The 24,402-nt window shown below is 50.8% G+C and overlaps 1 protein-coding gene and 1 non-coding gene across 2 annotated transcripts in view; both read right to left on the bottom strand.

Moving 5' to 3' along the window:
• LOC144930022 (uncharacterized) overlaps positions 1–24,402 on the bottom strand; it is a 149,751-nt gene that overhangs the window by 57,616 nt on the left and 67,733 nt on the right. The window lies entirely within an intron of this gene.
• On the bottom strand, positions 6,467–6,540 carry TRNAT-UGU (transfer RNA threonine (anticodon UGU)). The gene has a single exon. It is a non-coding gene; the product is annotated as a tRNA-Thr (tRNA).

The following is a 24,402-nucleotide window of genomic DNA, read 5'->3' as shown; positions in this document are numbered from 1 at the left end:
CTCCTGGCCCGGGAAAGGAACAAAGCCCAGAGGAGGAGGGGCTGGAGGGAGTTGGAGTGAAGTGCAGGCGTGGTTGTCTGGCTCACTGCCCCCAAAATGGCCCAAGCTGAGGGGTCCTGTTCTCTGCACCTGCAAGCTCTGTGTTAGACCATGTTCCTGTCATCTAATAAACCTCTGTTTTACTGGCTGGCTGAGAGTCACGTCTGACTGCGGAGTTGGGGGGCAGGACCCTCTGGCTTCCCCAGGAGCCCCGCCTGAGTGGACTCGCTGTGAGAAGCGGACGGAGGGGCAGAGGATGCTGAATGCTCCGAGGTCAGACCCAGGAAGGTGGAAGCTGGGTGAGCTGTGTGTCCTGAAGACAGGCTGCTCACAGAAAGGCGACTGCCCCAGAGTCCTGCCCAGCTTCCTGGGGAGCAGTTCCAGAGCATCGCCCAGGGACTCCGTGACAACCTCCTATCAACAACTGCTCTAAAATCCCTCTCATTTTCCACTTTCCTCTCTATAATTTGCATAAATGGATCCAAAATCCCTCAGATTTCCACCCTTTCTCTTTCATTTCTGAACACTGATCTCAAATCTCAGGTTTCCCTCTTACGATGTCATCATCAAATGTCAATTAAAAATCCTCTTGGGTTTGGGGCTGTTCCCCATGTCTCTAAATCCTAGCAACTTGTCCTTCCTTGGGGGGAACCTGTCGCCCTGAGTCCTTCTCCATCCTGGTTGGGAAATTAACCCCCCTGCAACAATGATCATCTTTCCCTCTCCTTTGAGAATCATTTGTTCCCTCCTTTCTCTCTGTTAAAAATGTTCGCTGATAAAAGAGACTAGCCATATATTCAATACCCATCAAAGCCAGGGGCCTCCCCCTGTTTGGGGGATGGGTGGTTCCCAGTTGGTAACAGGAGAGTTGGCTGGACCCTTTTCTTTTCTCCAGCTGGCACGGGATGAGGAGGTCCCTCTGAGTGCAGCGTGGGTCCAGAAGTATCCCAAACCCCATGACAAAGGGTCTCCGTGAGGGGGGGCTTCCCGCAGTGCAAAGCTGTAGCCAACTCTGGGGTGGATCCACAGTGGCCATTATTTGCTAGTGACAGAGTATGGAAATTTCTTACTTATTTTGGCCCTCCATGGCTTCCCTTCTCCTGTTAAAGAGGCGTCCCCCCGGGCTCCCCCTGCCTGTGTGACTGGCCAGCAGGGGGTGGTGATAACTTTCTATCCACTTACCAGACACTGTGAGGGAACACTGTTGCTGGGGGGGGCAGGTGTCTGTGCGGGGAGATTGCAGCGGGAGCTGAAGGGGCATTGTGGTAGGGGGAGGCCTCTGGGTGGCTGGGCAGGGGGGACCCTGGTCAGGTTGGTGGGTTCTGGAGGGTTTGGGGTTTCGGGGGGTAGTTCTGATGTGCCCAGCCCTAAGGCTATGGGTCCTGGAGGTGGGTATGGCTGGGGGCCTGTTGGCTGCAGACCAGTGGGGGTGGGGGTCTGTTGGGCAGGTGGGGCAGGGGATTAGACGCTGCCTGGTGCTGTGCCAGGGGCTCTGTCTGGGATTGCCCAGCTGGCTCCTGGGACCATTGCCATGCCCAGTGCACAGAGCTGTGGTGGGGCGGTCCCTGGCGCAGAGTGAGGGGTCCTCCTGTAAAGCGTCAGGGGGTCCTGCTGGCCGGAGGAGGGGGTCCCAGGCAAATGGGCTGGCAGATCCTGGTGGAGGGCAGGTGGGGGTCCTAGGCAGGCAATGGGGAAATCCCAGGCAGGCAGTGAAGGACTATAAAATGACTCTACACAAACAGCCCCCCACCCCATTTCTCCTGCCATTTGCAGGAGCAAATCCAGCCATGGGGGAGCAAACAACCCAGGAATGAGAGTTTCCGAGCAGACAGGCATGGAGAGGGCACAGGGAAAAGGAGATAGAGACTGACAGGGTCCGTGGGATAAAAGAGTTTTGAAAGAGATTTCCAGCTCTCTCATCTGCCCAGACAGATGTATTACTGCACTGTGGGGAGAATCACTTTCCTGTGGACAAGATGAGGATGAGAGAGAGGAAAACCCAGTTCCTGACTCCATGTCCCTCCTGCTGGGGTGTGGCTGCCGTGGGGTCAGTGTCAGAGGGAATCCTCGAAAGGGACTCCTTTGGTTCTGCTTTTTTCTAGGATTGCGTTCAGAGACTTTGTTTTGGGATGCGGGAGAGAGAAAAGAGGTTAAAAGTGTGTCTGTGGGCTTAGCCTGGCAGGAGGGGCCAGGTCTCTGCTGTAATCCAGAGATTGAGTAGAGAGTTGACATTTTGGATGGGCTATCACCAGCAGGAGAGTGAATTTGTGTGGGGGGCGGAGGGTGAGAAAACCTGGATTTGTGCTGGAAATGGCCCAACTTGATGATCACTTTAGATAAGCTATTACCAGCAGGACAGTGGGTTGGGAGGAGGTATTGTTTCATTTTCTCTGTGTGTATATAAAGTCTGCTGCAGTTTCCACGGTATGCATCCGATGAAGTGAGCTGTAGATCACGAAAGCTCATGCTCAAATAAATTGGTTAGTCTCTAAGGTCCCAGAAGTACTCCTTTTCTTTTAGCATTTTCTCAGCATGGCAGAATCTCGGATCTCGCTCTGCAAGGAAAGAGCCTGGGGAACCGTGATGTGAAATGAACTAATGCCCGTTCCCAAACCTCCACAACGGCCCTTCTCGCCCCATCAGGCTGCAGAACGACACTCACGTTTCATTCCAGTTCATCCCGTCCTCCCATGGGACAGGGGAGCGACATAGCTGCAGGGGAGCCAGCTCAGGTAGGGATTATTGGGGGGGTTCTGATCTGTTCCTGCAGGAGGGAGAGGGACAGCAAATACACGGGAGAGGGGAAGGTTTGCACCGTCTGGTTTGGAGGTTGGAGCGGGGCAGGAAATGCACAGGGTGGAGAAAGGGAGGAGGCCAGGGGGTGGCAGACCTGCTGGGAGTTGTTTAATAAGTGGCCTAGATTCTTGGAACAGACCCATGAGGTTCGGAGGTGGAAGTGCTCCAATTTGGTGAACAGAAAATAACCCACGTAGATGGGGCTGGGAAAAAGGACCAGACTCCTAGTGCTGGAGCCTGACCCAACTAACCAGTGGGTGCCTTTAAATATGAAGGGGGAAGCCACCAGTCAGGCTTAGGGGAGATTCTCCTGCCTCATATCCAGCTCCTCACAAGGAGGAGGGTGTTGGGCTTCCTACAAGAGATCTCTCCCTAGACCCTGCTCGGGGCAGCATCTCCGGTATCAGTCTGTGGCTAGTAGGTGTGTGATGGATCTGCTGGGAGAGAGGAGGGGTGTCTCTTCGCCCCCTCACCCTGGTGTTTCCTGGGTGCTCTGAGCGGGGTGGGGGTGGGACTCTGTTAACTGCGGTCCACCCAGAGTTTCCGTTTGATTGGCTCCTCTCCCCCACGAATAGTGGGGCTGTGAGTGGGGCAGCAGGTCCTGAGTGTGGGGCTCTGGCTCTTTCAGGAGCCGGTGACCTTTGAGGAGGTGGCTGTGTATTTCACCAGGGAAGAGGGGGCTCTGCTGGACCCCGCTCAGAGAGCCCTCTCCAGAGACGTCATGCAGGAGACCTATGAGACTGTGACCTCGCTGGGTAAGGATTCCTGTCCCCTCGGTTCTTGGAAGGGGAACGGAAGAGATGAGGTTCACGCCACCCCCACAATGCCACCTCTGCTCTGTCCTGTTCCAGCATCACCCCAGCATGCCAGTGACACACACACGACCAGAGACCCTCCCCTGCTGCAGAACGCTGTGGGAAGAGAGCACAGGAGCAGAATCGCACAGTGTCAAATATCTCCTGTTTGCACAAGTAAAACGGGGGGTTAGGTCCAGCATAACGAGCAGAAGCTTCCTACCCCTGGCCTTCTCTCAAACCCTGAGCCTTCTCCACCCAGACCAGAAAGTGCTTGGGGTGTAAGAAGCAGGCTGCTGGGGTCAGAGCGGCTGGTCCAGGGTTACTGATCACACAGACCTTGAATGCTGGCTGGGACAAGGGAGCTCCAGCAGCAGAACATTGAAACTCAGCCAGGATTACACTGCTCCGGATTGCCCCGTGCATGGGACAATGGCCTCGGTTGCTGGTGAAAATCCTTGAGACCTGGAGAGTTGCTTCCCCCATCCCCATGTGCACTAACCACAATCTACCTTCTCTGCAGACTTGGTTTTTTGAGTCCCTCATTCCTGAAGTCACATGACCCCGATTCTTATTTTTCACATTCTGCTTTTCTAGACTATTTAGAGTCTGTTGCTTGTGAATGATAGTTTCTAATTTCCCAGTGTTCTCCACACCCAGGGATTTTCCTACTCCCTCCCATTGCACTGGACTCATTAGATTCCCTAGTATTTCAGAATGGCCACACTGGGACAGACCAAAGGTCATCTAGCCCAGTGTCCCGTCTTCTGACAGTGACCAGCACCAGGTGTCCCAGAGGGAATGAACAGAACAGGGAATCATGAAGTGATTCATCTCCTGTCACCCATTCACAGCTTATGACAAACAGAAGTTAGGGACACCATCCCTATTGTAACCCTATTATAATCTTGGCCTTCACAACGTCCTCTGGCAAGGAGTTCCCCAGGTTGACTGTGCGTTGTGTGAAGAAATACTTCCTTTTGTTTCTTATAAACCTGCTGCCTATTAATTTGATTGGGTGATTCCTAGTCCTTGTGTTCTGAGAAGGAGTAAATAACACTTCCTTCTTTACTTTCTCCACAGCAGACATGCTTTTATAGACCTCTCTCATATGCCCTCTTGTCTCTTTTCCAAGCTGAAAAGTCCCAGTCTTACATATCTCTCCTCATACAGAAGCTGTTTCATACTCCTAGTCCGGGTTTTTTTGCCCTTTTCTGAACCTTTTCCAATTGCAATGTATCTTTTTTGAGATGGGCCGACCACATCTGCACACAATATTCAAGATGTGGGCATACCATGGATTTATATAGAGGCAAGTGTAGCCAGACAGACAGCCCCCCCCCCCCCCCCCAGACCAGCATTGCTGGAAACACAGGAGGAAGCAGGAACAGGGCATTTAACATATATTCCAGTACAGCCTTTGAAGCTGTGAAAGCACAGGTGTGCTGCTACAATGTGCCTCTGGGAACAGATACGAAGATTAAGCTCACAGCAGGCAGAGGCCCTGTGACAGACATGGCTCTTAGCCCCTACTAAATAGCGTGATGCACACACCCCAACATCCTAGGTGGGAAAATATTTACCCTGATAAAAGAAATGTCCAGTAGTCAACACTTATTGTTTCTCTCCTTTGCAAGTGTAAACTACTCTTGCGAAAGCTGGCGTCACCCAGACAGACCAGCCTCAATTTGGCATGAGAAAGAGAATAAAGGAGTACAGAGGTATAAGTAGGGGACCTACAGCACCATGATTCTTGAGTGCTTTTCACTATCTATCTGCAGGTCAGATAAGTGATAGCCTCCCAAGGCTTCTGCAGCTAAGAGGGTCCCTACGCCTTGTCCCTTATTCGTCTTTCCGCGGAATTGAGTGACCGATCCTGGCTTGGCACCGCTGGAATCGAGAGATGCAAGGAGGGTAAGAAGCACCCACACCTGATCTCCTATCTTTAGTGTACACATATTTTGAAATAGAGCTCTATACTTTGTTTTCTTTCTTTGGGATTGTGGCTTCAGTTTTGTAACTTGTTTGTGTGTGTAACATCTCTACATTTAAATCAGTAGGCACTAGCAATTTTGTAACCACATGATTAGAATCTAGCTTAATAAATTTTGGTAACCATTTGTGCATAAGCCTGACTTGTTTTCTCTGGTTTACTGTAAAGCAGCCGACACAATTAAAGAACCTCAGCCGTTTTGGCTCTAAAGCCTGGCCATTAGGTGAGAGTACTAAGAGCCTAGCGTTGAGTTGTGCCGCCTCCACGGGGCAAACTCTTGGGGCACCTGTCAGTCAATCCTGGCTGCCCGCTGCGAAGGAGCTCTGAGCTCTAGCAGTTAAAGTCACGGGTGTGGAGAGGCTCTTAGTGCTGCCATTGGGGCACCTGTCAGTCAGTATTGACTGCCCGCTGCGAAGGAGCTCTGAGCTCTAGCAGTTAAAGTCACGGGTGGTTAGGACCTTGGGGCATCCGTCAGCCTAGCCCGGGCTGCCCGCCGCGAAGGGACAGTGCGTCCTAGCGGTTAAAGTCACGGATGGTATAAACGGGCATAGCTGGCACCTCACCAAACATCCTTGGCCGTCGGCTAACACAGCCCCAATGAGCCACTTGGTGTGAGAGCTCGGACCTGCCCCTGTCCCAGAGGGAGGGGGTCATCTGCGAGGGGACTGCACCACTGACCTATCAGCTCTTAACACCCAAACTTTCAGTCACTCTATCATCAGTGCCTGTGCGTGTAATTTAAACAGCAAAACCAGCATCACTGGGCTAGACCAAAGGTCCACCTATCTCTGTATCTTGTCTTCTGAAAGCAGCCAATACCAGGTGCCCCAAAAGCCACTCAACAAGGCACCACTGGGAGTTGAACCCAGGATCTCCTGTTTACAAGACAGGTGCTTTAGCCAGCTAAGCCATGGTGCCCGTCTCTGGCTAACGTATGGTGTCTGCCCACACCTGACTCCCTGCCAACGCCCCCCACGGCCGGACAAGCGTTGCTTGTGTTGGATTCTGTAAAGCAGAGAAGCAGGTGAAGTTTTGCTCCCAAGGTGTGTGTGTGATTCTTTGGACAAGTCTGCGCTACAAAATTAAGTCAGTGTAACGACATTACTTTGCGGGGTAAAAAATTTAACGCCCCTGAGCAATGCCATTATGCCAACCTAATCCCAGTGTAGATAGCACTGGATTAACAGGGGGACTTCTTCCCACCCACTCTGCCTCCTTGGCTGAGGCCTGCTGGTCCACCTTTCGCTCGCTCCTCTCCTCCCACAAGGCCTCATTGCCGGCTGCTCGTGCCTCTCCGCCCCCTACCCCACGGTCTGCCTGCCACCCACACTTCTCTGCCCCCTCTCCTGAGACAGACTCTGCCTGCCACCCACACTTCTCTGAGCCCTCCCATGAGACCTGCCCAGCCTGCCACACACTCCTGTCTGTCCCCTCCCCTCACCTGCCCTGAGAACCGCTCACACCTCTCTGCCCCTCCCACGAGGCACCTGCCCAGAGGAAGTTGTGGCTCTTCAGTTTCAGTGCCTGAGCATCCTTGGCCCCAGTGGGAGCCAGGCTACGTCTCTATACGACAGAGTTATGCTGCTTTAGTTAAAGCGTTTTAATTAAGCCGCTGTTGCATGTCCACACTAGGCTGCTTGTGTCACCGGAGCGCATCCAGGCTAGCAGCTCTTGGATCGCCACAGAGAGCAGTGCATTGTGGGACGCTACCCCACTGTGCAACTGGCCGCAGGGTGCTTTGGGAAGGGTTTGCAATGCCTCGTGGGCAGCCACACGAGGCAGGTTTCTCTATCCCATTGTTCCATGGGCATCCGACTCGATTGCCAGCTGCTTTTCAGCTGCCGTGGGCATGGTGGGCAGAGAGTGTGTGTGTGTTGGGGACAGACAGTGTGTGTGTTCGGGGAGCGTGTGTGTTGTGGAAGAGTGAGTGTGTTGGCACGCTGTCCCTAAGTTCAGACAGCTGCTGGAAGCAACCAGTCCTGAGTCAGAGGGAGCGGGACACCCCAGTCCTGAGTCAGGGGGAGAGGGGACACCCCAGTCCTGAGTCAGGGAGAGTGGGACAGCCCCGACATCAGCCCCCACTTCCCGCACTGGCTCAGCACAGCCCAGCAGTCTCTGTCACATACACACACTCACACACACTGCTGCCTGCCTGGCTGTGTGTCAGGGTTCAGGACGAGGGGGTTTAGAGGGCCATGGGCCCAGCACTTTTTAGCAGCCCTAAGAACGGACGACGGACGGGGGAACAAGGTGGAGCCTTGGGGGAAGAGGCGTTCTGTGGGTGTGGCCTTGGAGGGAGGGAGGGGTGGCATCAGGGAGAAGGGGCGGTGTGAGATTGGGGCCTCAGGGAGAAGGGGCGGAGTGAGTGAGGGCTGGGGCAAAAGGGGTGTCATGGGGGCGTCACAGTTCGGACGCCGGTGGCCCCCCCACTGTAAGGAAGATTCCCCCACCCCTGCTCTGGGTCTCAGGTGTGGTGAATTTGTCAGGTCTGAGACAGGAGTTGCTTGTGAATGACAGTGACCCCTTTGCCAATTGGCACCAATAAGCTTTTGTCACACATTGCGACGGGGCAAGGCAAGACGGCTATAGTTAAGTAGTGAGGAACAGGTATTTTAGCCCCAGCCTAAACAAATCCTTGGTACTATGGTAACCAAATGGCAGTTGTTTCAGGTTAATCAAGACACCTGGGGCCAATTAAGATCCTTCTAGAAAGCAGTGGAGATAGCTAGGTTGATTGGAATACCTGAAGCCCATCAAGGCCTGGCTGGAACTAGTGAAAAGCCTCCCAGTTCGTCAGTGAGGCGCATGTGTCAGGATCTGTAGGAGGAAGCCGTGCTGTTGGAGGAACCAAGCAGTGCAAATCCACATCAGGTGCAAGGAAGGAGGCCCTGAGGTAACAGCGAAGGAGATACTGAGTGGGGGCTACTGTGGGGAAGCGGCCCAGGGAATTGTACACATCCTATTTCCCAAAAGTCAGCTACCATAGCTGCTACTATTAGGGTCCCTGGGCTGGAGCCCAGAGTAGAGGGTGGGCCCAGGCTCCCCCCTCCCCTCCCCTCTCCTTCCCTCCCCTCCTTGATTAATCATGGATACTGGGAAACAGAGATTGTGCGAGGGAGGGTTGCTTCTCCTCACCTCCCTTGCTGGCTTATGATGGCTCAGTAAGCTGTGGGCCTTGCCTCTAGAGAGAGAGAAGGGCTATGTGGACGGTCACAGTGAGCCTCTGAGGCTAGCAAAATCCACCAGGAAACGTGGGACCCAGAGAGACAAGGACAGAGCTTTGTCACAACATGCACTGAGCTATACCCTCACACCCTGATATAATAGAAAGACCAGCACAAAAAACAGAGAAAGGAACAATAAGATACTAAAATAACAACAGTTGGAACTCTCCATTTCTCTCAGTCTTTGGGTGGATGGGTACGAAGAGCTGTAGCTACAGTTGAGGAACCAGGCGATCGGACAGCTGGCCCAGCCCTCCATACTAGTACCTCTCTGACATATAGGGAAATGGGTCAAAATTGGAATTCATGTCATGACTCACTTCCCATAGGGGATCGGTCTGTCTCAGGCTCTGTCTATACTTCAAACACTGGAAGTATTCTTCTGACAACCTAACACTGTCTACGCTGGGGCTGAGGTCACATTAACTACTTCTCTCAGTGGAGTGGACTTTTCACACCCCTGAGAGAGGTGGCTACGTCAACATCGCTTTTCAGCATAGACCAGACTTTAGATGGCTTCTTGACCTAAAAGGTAATGGACTTCAGCCTTTTCCTTGGTGGTTGAGGACTGCAACTTTCCTACCTGCTGAACACATCCTATGACAGATGACTTTCCTTTGCAAATTAGAGAAGTGGGGAAGTCAGTGACCCTTACAGTCTAAGTGTAAGAACTTGTAAAAACTTCTACAAATTGTCTCTTCGAATAATTTTGCTTTCACTAGAAATAGACTTTGAAACTAAGCAAAATAAGTTCTATTTGAAACACAAAAATTTAAAATCTATACTAGGCCAATATTCACTTATACACTCTCACACACATTCTTCCACCCCAACCATTGGAGTGAGGTTTTCTACCAGAACTCCTTACACTACAGGGGGTAAATTAAAGCAAATTAACTTTTCAAGATCAGCTGTCACTTCCTGTATGACTAACAAAACAAAAAAAACAAGACACTTTGTTTTACAAAGTGATTCAGATTATCACACAATTAGTCTCCTACTCTTTAACCAATAAATTCTTTTTCATTGGAAACAATAACATATTCAAAGAGCTCAAATTCTTGTCATATGAGTTCATTTTCTTTTAATCCCCGTTGCCAACAACTGAACCTTGGCTCTAGTTCTGGTTTGTCCCAACATAGGTCCCAACCAATTCTCTGAGTTCATATATCGCTGGTTCTTCTAAAAGGCATTTATCGGTATAACTATATTGCTCAGGGGTGTGAAAAATCCAGAGTTGAGCAATGTAGTTACACAGCCCTAACGCCCTGTGTAGATAGCGCTACGTCAGCAGGACATATAGCTTGAGGGGGCTGGACTAATGAAGTCCGACGGCAGAGATCTTTCCCATTGGCTTAGAGCATCTGTAATAGCATGCTACACCAGTGCAGCTACATTGGGGCAGCTGTGCCAACATCAGCTTTATTGTGAAGCCGGAGCATCAGACACAAAACCAGAGAATCAGGACCCAACATGCAAGTATCTGGAAGTCTGAAACTGGAACCAGACACATTCGTTGCCTCATTGGTTGCCATCATTTCCACAGCCTGAAAGTCCTTGTTTCTGTGAAAATAGAATGAATTATATTGAAATTATAATTCATTAAAGAAATGCTACTTGAAGGGTTAGTTGAAATATAGTTGTCAAGAAGAGAAACATTAAGGAGTGTGAGACAATGGGTTCTCAAACTAATTAACTTAGAGCTCCGACTGAGCTGAGAGATTGGTAAACATTAGTATGCAAGTAAGATATGTATGTATATTTGTCAGTTTCTGCTTCCTTTTGTCTCTTATGTTAAATTGGCTTATCCGTATAAATAAGTTAGCTTGAGCCTTTGCAGGGGGCTCACATATCTGTGTGCATTGGCAAAGTGCTTTGCTAATAAACAGAATGGTCTGACAAATTATGTGAGTCCTGAAGCTGACTTTGACATTACCCGATCAGGCACCAAGTTTGGAATCCACGAGGAGGGAATGTCCTATGAAGCACTCTCTCTCTTTGGATCCAAATGGTGAAGGATGATTGTTCTCAATCTAACCCTGGCATGCTTTGGATCTGTAATCAGTGAGTTGTACAAACAAACAATTTTCCTTGGGTCTTTGGTCACCATAGCTTCTTTTACTGGGATGGAAACCAAGAACGGAGCGTGTACTCATTCAACCCCAGTTCTTTCCAAATCCTTGGCCTTGCTTAGGGTAAATGTACACTTCTCTGAAGTAGAATCCTTTACAAAAGCACTCAAAATCTCAGCAGTGCTAGTGAGGAATGGCTTCCTGAAACATGCCCGGCTTTTCTTTAATTTGGTGGCACAATTCCAGGCAAGGGACTGGATACAGGCCTGTTAGTTATCAGAGCTGGAGTTTCTATTCAAAACTAGCTATTTTTCTGCAGCTATTAGATTTCCAACACTGATTTCATTTCATACACTTTTTTTAGCACCTACAAAGGACAAATTCAATAAAAAACCCACTTCTATTTCCTCAACATCTGCATCATGAAGGAGACCATTCCCCATGCCATAGAATTAGTTAGGTTATTTAAAATTTTTTAGTAACCTAGCATCCCCCATAATGGGGGACTAAACAGCCCCTTGCCAGAAGTGGCTTTACCAATTGATGGAACCTGGGATTTAAACTCCAAATGATCACACGGTGCTTGGGATCCATCTGAATTCCCCTTCCAGGTTTTTGACACTTTCATCTCCAGGCATAGCGACTCTGATATAGGATTAAAGAAGTCAAAGCATCGTCTCCAAGCACAGACAGCTGAGACCGCTTCATCACGTGACACTTTGAGAAGTGGAGGGATAGAATGTGACGAAGATCCCTCCTGTCTGAGCCATGCAGAGTTAACAGGTCTGGAGTGATGGGGAAGGAGGGAATCTCTGAGTCACCCCATCTCCTTCCAGTGTCACAGAGGCTGAAATGACACTTCTTTTCCTGCCCCTGCTCCTCTTCCTTTAAATATAATTGGGAAAGTTCCCAATATAACTGCTCTTCAGCACAACCCAGAGCAACGTGAGAACAACTGGCAATGATATAATCTGAATCATTGGTGATTCCGAATAATAATTTTGCAATAGGAGGAATGGTATAGATGTGATGCTCCCTGGTTCCTGATAGGAAGGGCACACTCAAATTATTCATGAGACAATGGAGTAGATAGGAAGGACAAATGGGTCCACCTCAAAACAGGGTGAACTGCAAAAGGCAAAAATGGGCCACTCATTTGGACACGCTGAGGGATAACGGTGCTGCAAACAGTTCAAACAACTTTAAAAGTTATTATGTGGGAATCAGGAAAAGTATTAAAGAAAAAAAAGTACGGATAGCCCTAGAGGTTTTTATGGTGTTGATCTCCTGTGCAGATTCTTGGATGGCTAACATGGGCTGAGTGCCAAGAGAAGGTTTTCCCACACTCATGGCATTCATAGGGCCTCTCCCCTGTGTGGTTCTCTGATGGGTAACAAGGTTTGAGCTGCGATTGAAGGTTCTCACACTCACGGCATTCATAGGGCCTCTCTCCTGCGCGGATTCTCTGATGCTTTATAAGGGCTGACTGGTCATATACGTTTTTCCCACACTCAGTGCATGCATTTTTTGTCTTTCCCCTGAGGATTTCCTGCTGTGTTGTGCTTTCCTTGAGGTCCTTCTGAGTTCCCCGACAGGAAATTAATTTACCCACTTTATCCCTTGGCCGATTTCCCTGCTCGCTCTCTGGTCTGTGCTGAATCTCACAGGATTTTCCCTGCTCATGACTCCTGGACACGTTCCTTTCCGATCTTTGTGATAATGCTCTGTGTTTATCCACTTGCCCAGCATCTTCCTGCTGAGATTCTGCTCCTCTTTCTCACATGCCATCGCATCACCTGCTGCGGTAGAGACAGAAACCTCAAACAGGGATGGAAAGGGGAAGGCCAACGAAGAAAAGTGCTGGAGACAGGTCAAATAAAAGCAGGAACTGAACTCCTCCAAACACTTCCCCTAAATAGGAGAGAGGAGGGGATCAATTCAGCCTTCACATCCCATCAAATTCATGGGGGGAAGGGAGGAAGCTACTGCCTGACGTCTGCTCGGATCTACAGGAAGCCATGAGCTATAGTTACCCTGAGGTTATGACCCCTGCTCGGGACAATAATGAACTGAGTGACCTCCCAAGGGCTTCGTAGGGCAGCCCAGATGTTTCCTTCAGGCCCTTACAGATTCTGAGTTGGTTTCATGTTTCCTCACCTTTGCAGGGAGCTCTCAGGGTCTGTCTTTCCTCTGAACCCTGGAGCTCTGAGACCCATGGCTCTTCCCCTTCTTCCGGCTGGGAAAACACATCAGGTTTGGAAATGGGAAACCCTGCTCAGATGAAAGAAAACAAAGGAGTTCAGGTGATTGCATAAGACTCTGTCATAAAAAAAACAAAACATTCTATTAATTTCACTTCAGTGCTTAGTGTGACCTGGTGTGCCTTGGGGAGTCCTGACTGAAAACGCTAAGGTCAGGGCAGGCTAAAAAAGGGAGAGAAGATGCTCCCAGAACTGATGGCTAACACTGAAGTTAAAATCACCGACCACTCACAAACTATGCTTCTGATCCCCCACACTGGTTATTGAGAAGCTGAAAAAGATCACACAGCCCCCTTTATTGCATTCCAGTTCTCTGACTCCCAATCAGCACCTGTGTTCGGTACAGTGAGAGCTTATTTAAAAATTCTGGTCACAGAAACACAATGTTCTGACCCCAAAGGGTCAGCCATATTACCAGGTCAGCACAGGTTTGAATCATAGAATCTCAGGGTTGGAAGGGACCTCAGGAGGTCATCTAGTCCAACCCCCTGCTCAAAGCAGGACCAATCCCCAATTAAATCATCCCAGCCAGGGCTTTGTCAAGCCTGACCTTAAAAAAAAGGTTTGGATCTTACCCAAAATACCAGGCTGCCAGCCAATCCTTTAGCCTCTAAACTAAAGGAAAGAAGGAAAGGTCAGATACATTCAGAAATCTATATATCGGGTTCTTCACAGTATTGGTGAGTTCCTGGCTTGAAAGTCCGTCTGGAACACATCCACAGCTTGGATGGGTCATTCAGTCCTTTGTTCAAGGCTTCAGTTTGCAGAGAAGTTGCTCCAGAGGTAGGAAGAGGGATTGAAGAGAAAATGAAGATGATGCAGCTGCCCTTTCTATTCCCTTTGCCTTGTGGCTTGTACTTCCTGTGTCCCAAACACAAGCTTCACAGCACATGGCATGGAAAAGCCCTGGAGTTCTCAGTACACAGGCATACCCCTGCATGTCTTGCTGACTCAATAGGTGTATCCCCTTGGTTCTTTTCATGGGCTCATTGTACAGCTGATGACCCTTGACAGGCCAGTGAAGAGGCTCGGCAGTGCTGATGCCAGTCTGTCCGGGGGTGTCACCCAGAAACACTGCACAAGTCTGGAAATACAGATATACCCTACATGTCTACAACTCACAACACAAAGGTGGTATAAAACATAGAAACAAAATGATCATACTTGGAAAATCATAGCATTTTCACTGACACCTTACATGGCATATCTAGCATGATTCATTGCAATTTCATCATATTGGTATTTTATTATTAATTATTATTATTGAAGTGTCTCACAATTCCCTACAGTGTCACGCCTAGTAAACCAGTGAATTCCCAGGACCAGCTCCCTGGGTCCCTGAAGATGCTGAGCACTCTGCTTATGAGGGATTGAAATACCCACATATCTGCTGGGGACACACACAGACAGGCACAGTCTGTACCCTGTGACGAAGTTCCTGCTCTACCTTGGTGGGTCTTGCGCTTATTGGCGGATTTGCTCGCCTTGGAGCTTCCCGGCAGCCCTCAGCTTGGCCGTTTTTCTGAACCCAGAGTCCAGGCCGACGACTCCTGTGTCTGACCAGGAGTTGGGAGGATTTGGGGGGAACCCGGGCCCACCCTCTGCTCCGGGCTCCAGCCCAGGGCCCTGTGGAATGCACCTGTCTAGAGTGCCTCCTGGAATAGCTCTGTGACAGCGACAACTCCCTGGGCTACTTCCCCATGGCCTCCTCCCAACCCCTTCTTTATCCTCACCATAGGACCTTCCTCCTGGTGTCTGATAATGCTTGTACTCCTCAGTCCTCCAACAGTCCGTGTTCTCACTCTCAGCTCCTCGCGCCCCTTGCTCCCAGCTCCTCACACGCACCTCACTAACTGAGGTGAGCTCCTTTTTAAAACCCAGGTGCCCTGATTACCTGCCTCAATTGATTCAAGTAGCTTCTTGATTGGTTGCAGGTGTTCGAATCAGCCTGTCTTACTGGTCTCCAGAAGGTTCCTGATTGTTCTGTTACTTTACCCAAGGAAAAGGGACCTACTTAGCCATCTGGCCTGACCCTGTCACAACCCCTATGTTCACTCTTCTAGAAAACTATGATCAATTATTTACATAGTATGGCTTGTTTGAGGTATCATTTGAAAATGCATAATCTACAGAATATTATCCTCCTGTTAAAATATGTGTAGCAACACTATGTAAAATTATGAGATTTTACTGTATCCTATTAGTGAAAAAGTTACAATTCTGTGGAACACCCTCAGACCAGTTCCTCAGAGACAGCAAGGCAAGCAGCTGGTCAAATTGCCATTCTCCAGGAGGGGGAAGGTGTGAAGAAGACATTTACATTCCTTCACAGGGACCACTTGAAGCTCATAGCTACAACAGACAGCCGGTCACCATGATTCAGCTGAGAACTGAAGTTGTTTGTCGTACAAAGGACTGAATTATAAAAAGAGGGGAGGAAAATGCTTGAGACTCTCTCTCTCCCCCTTTTCCTCTGCTCATGACAGCTCCTGAAGAAACTGAACTTGGCAGCAGGGGCGAATTAGGGGGACTTCTGGCTTAAAGGACAGCCAGCCTGCCTCAGGATATAGTGAGAGAAACATTTGCTTTGTACCCGTTTTAGCTTGTTAACTTAGATGTTAGTTTGGGTTTTATCTTGCATTTCTTTTGTAAACAATTCTGGCTTTTATACCTCATTACCTGTAGTCAATTAATATGTTTTTTTTGCCGGTAGTTAGCCATCTCATTTTATTGTTTCATCTAACCAGTGTGTTGGGATTAAAGTGTGTTGGAAAATCCTTTTGGGATAACAAGGCTGGCACGTGTCATTTTCCACTGATGAAATGACAGACTTCATATGACCTTGAGTTGTTCAGTAGTGTGCTGGACAGTGAAAGATGCACAAAAGTCCGGGACCAGAGAATTTTCTGGGGTTCTCCTGTGGTGCACTGTAATTCGTGAGTCGCTGACTAACAGCGCTCAATACTGTGTAGCTGGCAGCGAGTTACATGCTGGAGACTGGGTGTTAACTGCCCAGGAGTGGCTGTTCTCACAGTAAAGCAGTGTAAAAGCCACCCCAGCTTGGGCAACTGAGGGGAAACAGCTGTTCAACCAGTCAAGATTGCACTGTGGTTAATGTCACAGACACTCAATTTCAAAGCATCTCCTAAAACACAGAGAAAGTAAATCCATGTCCAGGAAGTTGAAGACTCCAGACAGAGGACAAGTCTCCCTGGAACTGCTTCTTGCAGAGAGAGAGAGGTCCAGACACAACGAGAGAGTCCTGGGGAAGCTGGGAACACTAAGAATGGGCTGGTGGGGTTCAGTGGAGAAAGGGAACAGGAAGGGCAGGGATATCACTGAATGCAGGATCTCAGCAGTCCTAGATGTCAGGATAGCACCTAGTGCAGCCCATTGGAAAACATAATCCCAACTATACATATAAAATGATGGGGTCTACATTAGCTGTTTCCACTCAAGAGAGGGATCTTGGAGTCATTGTTGATAGTTCTCTGAAAACATCCACTCAGGGTGCAGAGGCAGTCAAAAAGCAAACAGGGTGTTGGGAATCATTAAGAAAGGGACAGATAATAAGACAGTACATAACTTGCCTCTATATAAATCCATGGTACGCCCACATCTTGAATATTGTGTGCGGATGTGGTCGGCCCATCTCAAGAAAGATACATTACAATTAGAAAAGGTTCAGAAAAGGGCAAAAAAACCTGGACTAGGAGTATGAAACAGCTTCTGTATGAGGAGAGATATGTAAGACTGGGACTTTTCAGCTTGGAAAAGAGACAAGAGGGCATATGAGAGAGGTCTATAAAAGCATGTCTGCTGTGGAGAAAGTAAAGAAGGAAGTGTCATTTACTCCTTCTCAGAACACAAGGACTAGGAATCACCCAATCAAATTAATAGGCAGCAGGTTTATAAGAAACAAAAGGAAGTATTTCTTCACACAACGCACAGTCAACCTGGGGAACTCCTTGCCAGAGGACGTTGTGAAGGCCAAGATTATAATAGGGTTACAAAAAACAAAAAACATCATGAGAAATCAATCGAGGACAGGTCCGTGAATGGTTATTAGCCAGGATGGGCAGGGATGGTGTCCCTAACTTCTGTTTGTCATAAGCTGTGAATGGGTGACAGGAGATGAATCACTTCATGATTCCCTGTTCTGTTCATTCCCTCTGGGACACCCGGCGCTGGTCACTGTCGGAAGACAGGACACTGGGCTAGATGGACCTTTGGTCTGTCCCAGTGTGGCCATTCTGAAATACCAGGGAACCTAGTGAGTCCAGTGCAATGGGAGGGAGTAGGAAAATCCCTGGCTGTGGAGAACACTGGGAAATTAGAAACTATCATTCAGAAGCAACAGACTCTAAATAGTCTAGAAAAGCAGAATGTGAAAAATAAGAATCGGGGTCATGTGACTTCAGGAATGAGGGACTCAAAAAACCAAGTCTGCAGAGAAGGTAGATTGTGGTTAGTGCACATGGGGATGGGGGGAGCAACTCTCCAGGTCTCAAGGATTTTCACTAGCAACCGAGGCCATTGTCCCATGCACGGGGCAATCCGGAGCAGTGAGGAGTTGTGTCATCTGTAATCCCTCTGACACTGACCCCACGGCAGCCACACCCCAGCAGGAGGGACATGGAGTCAGGAACTGGGTTTTCCTCTCTCTCATCCTCGTCTTGTCCACAGGAAAGTGATTCTCCCCACAGTGCAGTAATACATCTGTCTGGGCAGATGAGAGAGCTGGAAATCTCTTTCAAAACTCTTTTATCCCACGGACCCTGTCAGTCTCTCTATCTCCTTTTCCCTCTGCCCTCTCCATGCCTGTCTGCTCGGAAACTCTCATTCCTGGGTTGTTTGCTCCCCCATGGCTGGATTTGCTCCTGCAAATGGCAGGAGAAATGGGGTGGGGGGCTGTTTGTGTAGAGTCATTTTATAGTCCTTCACTGCCTGCCTGGGATTTCCCCATTGCCTGCCTACGACCCCCACCTGCCCTCCACCAGGATCTGCCAGCCCATTTGCCTGGGACCCCCTCCTCCGGCCAGCAGGACCCCCTGACGCTTTACAGGAGGACCCCTCACTCTGCGCCAGGGACCGCCCCACCACAGCTCTGTGCACTGGGCATGGCAATGGTCCCAGGAGCCAGCTGGGCAATCCCAGACAGAGCCCCTGGCACAGCACCAGGCAGCGTCTAATCCCCTGCCCCACCTGCCCAAGAGACCCCCACCCCCACTGGTCTGCAGCCAACAGGCCCCCAGCCATACCCACCTCCAGGACCCATAGCCTTAGGGCTGGGCACATCAGAACTACCCCCCGAAACCCCAAACCCTCCAGAACCCACCTACCTGACTAGGGTCCCCCCTGCCCAGCCACCCAGAGGCCTCCCCCTACCACAATGCCCCTTCAGCTCCCGCTGCAATCTCCCCGCACAGACACCTGCCCCCACCAGCAACAATGTTCTCTCACAGTGTCTGGTAAGTGGATAGAAAGTTATCACCACCCCCTGCTGGCCAGTCACACAGGCAGAGGGAGCCCGGGGGGACGCCTCTTTAACAGGAGAAGGGAAGCCATGGAGGGCCAAAATAAGTAAGAAATTTCCATACTCTGTCACTAGCAAATAATGGCCACCGTGGATCCACCCCAGAGTTGGCTACAGCTTTGCACTGCGGGAAGCCCCCCCTCACGGAGACCCTTTGTCATGGGGTTTGGGATATTTCTGAACCACGCTGCACTCAGAGGGACCTCCTCATCCCGTGCCAGCTGGAGAAAAGAAAAGGGTCCAGCCAACTCTCCTGTTACCAACTGGGAACACCCATCCCCCAAACAGGGGGAGGCCCCTGGCTTTGATGGGTATTGAATCTATGGCTAGTCTCATTTATCAGCAAACATTTTTAACAGAGAGAAAGGAGGGAACAAATGATTCTCAAAGGCGAGGGAAAGATGATCATTGTTGCAGGGGGGTTAATTTCCCAACCAGGATGGAGAGGGACTCAGGGCGACAGGTTCCCCCCAAAGAAGGACAAGTTCCTAGGATTTAGAGACATGGGGAACAGCCCCAAACCCAAGAGGATTTTTAATTGACATTTGATGATGACATCGTAAAAGGGAAAACTGAGATTTGAGATCAGTGTTCAGAAATGAAAGAGAAAGGTTGGAAATCTGAGGGATTTTGGATCCATTTATGCAAATTATAGAGAGGAAAGTGGAAAATGAGAGGGATTTTATAGCAGTTGTTGATAGGAGGTTGTCACGGAGTCCCTGGGCGATGCTCTGGAAGTGCTCCCTACGAAGCCAGGCAGGACTCTGGGGAAGTCTCCTTTCTGTGAGCAGCCTGTCTTCAGGACACACAGCTCACCCGGCTTCCACCTTCCTGGGTCTGACCTCGGACCATTCAGCATCCTCTGCCCCTCCATGTGCTTCCCACAGTGAGTCCGCTCAGGCAGGGCTCCTGGGGAAGCCAGAGGGTCCTGCACCCCAACTCCGCAATCAGACGTGACTCTCAGCCAGCCAGTAAAAGAGAGGTTTATTAGATGACAGGAACATGGTCTAAAACAGAGCTTGCAGGTGCAGAGAACAGGACCCCTCAGCTGGGGCCATTTTGGGGGCAGTGAGCCAGACAACCACGCCTGCACTTCACTCCAACTCCCTCCAGCCCCTTCTCCTCTTGGCTTGGTTCCTTTCCCGGGCCAGGAGGTCACTGGATTCCTTTGTTCTCCAACTCTTCAGCTCTCACCTTGCAGGGGGGAAGGGCCCAGGCCATCAGTGGCCAGGAAACAGGGTGTCGGCCATTCTCTGTGTCCAGACTCCTGCACACACATGCCCTCTAGGGCTCTGCAATGGTCATACACCCTTATCGCACCACCTAGATACTTAAAAACTTCATAGGGGAAACTGAGGCACCCCCACACTATTCAGAGGAAACATTAAGAACAGTCCCACTTTGTCACATCTCTCCCCCCTTCGAGATCGAACTGAGCGGGGTCACTTTAGCCGGTGACCTGGGGAAGTTCGAAGCCACCAACGTTCCCATAGGTGCCCCAGCATCTCTCCCATTCCTCGGTAGGAGTTACACCAGGCCCTTCCAGTTTCACGCCCTCCCTTAGGTCGGTGGTGATCGATAGCACTCGCAGGCCACATGTGGGAAGGTTTCTGTGGCCCATGCCCTTTGGCCACCCCAAACCCCAGGGGGTCAAACTGGGAATGGGTCTTCTCCCCAACAAGCTGGCCAAACACAGCCACTTGGTTATGGGACTGTTTAACTTTCTTAACAGCTTTCACTTCATCTGAGACCTTCTCAAAGCTCTCCACACTGGGTCTTTCAACAGGACAGTCAGTGGATCCATTCACAACAGAAAATTTCTGGCTGTTAGGAACTGAAACTTTCTTGATTAAATCACTTTCACACCCGTCAGTGGCAGTAAACTGCTTGCAAAGACTCCATGAGGATTCCTTTCCCTAGGGCTTTTCTATGCAACAATTCACCCCTCCCAGAAATTCTGCCCTTACCCTCTTCACCGAGGGCTTGCTCTAGAGGAACACTTTCCTGAGCAACAACACACTCTTTCTGGGTCTCCCTTACATCCAGAATCACCTCTGGCCCATCCGGCGGATTCCTACACAATCCCGTTTCAGGCAAACTTACAGACTTCCTAGAGAAAAGGTCAGAAGCATTCTCCTTCCCTTTGCCACACACAAGTTCAGGAATCTTTTCCTTCTTGCTACCGGTTTCCACACCCTCAGGAGGTAACACAATCACATCACCTTCCTGCTCTCCTTGTGCCCTGGCTAGGATCTCACCCTGATTAGACAGAGTTGCTACACCCTTTCCAACAACACACTAGCAACAGGCAAAATACAAGCACCAGAATTCTCTCGTCTCTGGGATTTTACATAGACCCTAACTGGATGCGACCTAGTTACAGGGCCATTCTCCCGAGCAGACACAAACTTAGGACCCTTCCCTTCCTGGGCTTTAGCTGAATCCAGAACCAGCTCTGAGACAACTGCACGACCCTCAACCATTACAGGCTGAAAGGCCCCTTCTGTCTGCTCCACAGACAAAGAAGAGCCGGACACACTTTCTCCTTTCCCAGACACCCAGCTTGGGACCTCTCTCCCCTTGTCCCAGCACACAAGGCTGGTCACAGACAACTGCTTGGAGATCAGGGTAGCTCCCTCCATTGGCAAGTCAATACCCCTGACAGACACAGGTACGTTTCCTTCACTGTCCCAATTCTCCACCCAGCTAACAGGTAAGGTCCAGGGACACTCCTCTTCCACTCTCCTCGACTTCCCACCCTGCTGACTAGACACAGCCATCAGCTCACAAGGCTGCCTAGGCTCATCCAGACTTTCCTTACCCAGCACCTTGCCACTCCCCACAGATCCCCTGCCCTGCCTGTGTCTCCCCCCACTCAGCTGGGGTCTCAGCTCCCCCCTTGCTCAGCACTGCCCTTGCTGTCCCAGTGGGGGTAGGCAGCGAGCTCGCTGCTTTCCTCACAGCATCAGAGCCAGCGTGAGCCCCATCTCCGGTGTGCAAGGGGGGCGGGGAGCATCTCTCTGTCCCACCCAACTCCAGGGGTCTGGTTAAAGTCAGGCAGATAGCTTGAGCCTAGCCGCTCCTCCCTGCTGCCAGCCAGGTCATCTGCATTTGCACTGACCATTTCCCTCTCCACCGATTGGTTCCCCGGATTCAAACCCTTGGCAGTTACAGGAGTAAGGCCTGGATCCTGTCCCAAAGAGACACAGTCACCCCATAACAGGGTCTTGCAGCTGGTGTCCTGGAGAACCCTAACGACCAGCCAGCCTCACCCCTCCTGGGTCTACACAGGGATCTGGGCCATAGGGAAGGCGAGGGGCTTCATCCCTGGGACCCTCACCCAGCTCACACAGCCCCTCAGCCTCTGAGGCTGCACCACCCAGGGTCTGACACCAGTTCTCTCTGTCCCAGGATCTCGCCACCCCAGGAATGTCTCCCCATTCACCATCACCTTCTGCTCCCACTGGGGGTCTGAGGGGCCTGGCCCAAGGAAACTCCACACAGACATACAGGTTGGGACCAGGAGTGGGAGCCTGTCCACCTCCCCACCCATCTGGCTGACGGAGTCTACGGCCTTGGGACCCAGCAAGGGAGCTAGACACCGGGGCTTTTCCGCAGGGTCCCCCGGTTCAAATCTCCAGCCTGCTCAAAGGCAGTGAAGTGGGCATCCACATCCCCCCCTCCTTAACCAGGAGCAGCAATTTAGTCTCGAGGTTCCCTGCGGAACTGGCCCCCCGGGGTCTATCCCCACTCACCCCTGGGGGGTCCCCATAGGCCTCTCCACTCCCCCATCACCAGTTCATGCTGCTGCTGCTTCTGCAGCTCTTTCTCGGGCTCTCGCTGTCTCTCACGGTCCTCTTGCTCTCTCGGACTCAGCTCCAATCCTGTCCGACTCCGATCCCCGGATGGGGAACCCGATCGTGAAGATCCTCGTCTGGTCGGGGACAGGAGTCTTGGGGATGCCTGGCTACCACTCCAGCTGCTCCCAGATCCTGCTATAGCCCCATTTCGGGTCAGGAATCTGTCCCTTAGAGCGGTCATCCTCCTCCAGCTGCACGATTAACTGTGCTTTGGTGAACTTTCCAACGCTCAACCCTCTCTTTCTGTACAGGGTTACAATGTCCTTCTTCAGGAGACGGTGACAGGCCCTCACTCCGCCCTTCCCAAGTTGTGGACTCACAGGCCTGTGTGCTCTCAGCTCCCCACGGTTTCCAGGGAGAACCCCTAGTGTGCCAGCCCTTCTCGAGGTCACCTCCTCTTTGTCAGGGTCGAGCGGCAGACTGCTCCGTCCCTGGGACCGCTCGCTGCAGTCCCCAGGGGAACCCTGTTACTGCAAAAGTCCTTCTCTCTGGTCACACACTTCCAGGAGTTAACCGCCCCCTGAAACTCTCTCTCTCTGAATCTTCAGCACGCCTGGTTCCCGTCAATCCCCCTTCCTTTTACTGCTCCCCAGTCACTTACTGCAGGAAGCGCCATCCACGGGGTGCAGTACATCCCACCCCTGCCACCAGTTGTCACGGAGTCCCTGGGCGATGCTCTGGAACTGCTCCCCATGAAGACAGGCAGGACTCTGGGGCAGTCGCCTTTCTGTGAGCAGCCTGTCTGCAGGACACACAGCTCACCCAGCTTCCACCTTCCTGGGTCTGACCTCGGACCATTCAGCATCCTCTGCCCCTCCATGCCCTTCCCACAGCGAGTCCGCTCAGGCAGGGCTCCTGGGGAAGCCAGAGGGTCCTGCCCCCCAACTCCGCAATCAGACGTGACTCTCAGCCAGCCAGTAAAAGAGAGGTTTATTAGATGACAGGAACATGGTCTAAAACAGAGCTTGCAGGTGCAGAGAACAGGACCCCTCAGCTGGGGTCATTTTGGGGGGGACAGTGAGCCAGACAAACACGTCTGCCCTTCACTCCATGTCCCAGCCAGCCCCCAACTGAAACTCCCTCCAGCCCCTCCTCCTCTGGGCTTTGTTCCTTTCCCGGGCCAGGAGGTCACCGGATTCCTTTGTTCTCCAACCCTTTAGCTCTCACCTTGCAGGGGGGAAGGGCCCAGGCCATCAGTGGCCAGGAAACAGGGTGTTGGCCATTCTCTGTGTCCAGACTCCTGCACACACCTGCCCTCTAGGGCTTTGCAATGATCATACACCCTTATCCCACCCCCTAGATACTTAAGAACTGCCTAGGGGAAACTGAGGCACCCCACACTATTCAGAGGAAACATTAAGAACATTAAGAACAGTCCCACTTTGTCACAGAGGTAAAAGCTGAGTGTATTTCCCACCACTATTTGGTCAATGAATAGAAATGGGCAACATTGGCAAACGTTTTAGATCCATATTCAGGAATCTGAGAAAAGGGAAAATCTGAGATTTTCGTCGTAATTTATAATTACGGAGACAGGGAAAGCTCTCAGGGGCATATTCAATTAGAAGTAGACAACTAGAGTAAAAGTGGGGCAAACTTTTTTATCAATCTTTGAGACGTACAGAGAAAACGTGTCACAAAACTACGCAACTGAGAACATGGGATAAACGCCAAGACCGGGGGGGATTTTATGTGGCTATTAAAGAACTAGCTGGAAAAGGGGGGACCGTTTGTCATATAAAATCCAGCCTGTCCAAAACATAAACAGAGAGTGATCGTCGTCGTCCCCCCGGCCCCGGTCACCTGGGCAGCAGGGAGCCCTCTGAG

The sequence above is a fragment of the Lepidochelys kempii genome, unplaced genomic scaffold (assembly GCF_965140285.1).
Source record: "Lepidochelys kempii isolate rLepKem1 unplaced genomic scaffold, rLepKem1.hap1 scaffold_29, whole genome shotgun sequence".
Classification (NCBI taxonomy): Eukaryota; Metazoa; Chordata; order Testudines; family Cheloniidae; genus Lepidochelys; species Lepidochelys kempii.
The sequence above is the reverse complement of the archived record's forward strand: the minus strand, read 5'-3'. Positions and strand labels throughout refer to the sequence as shown.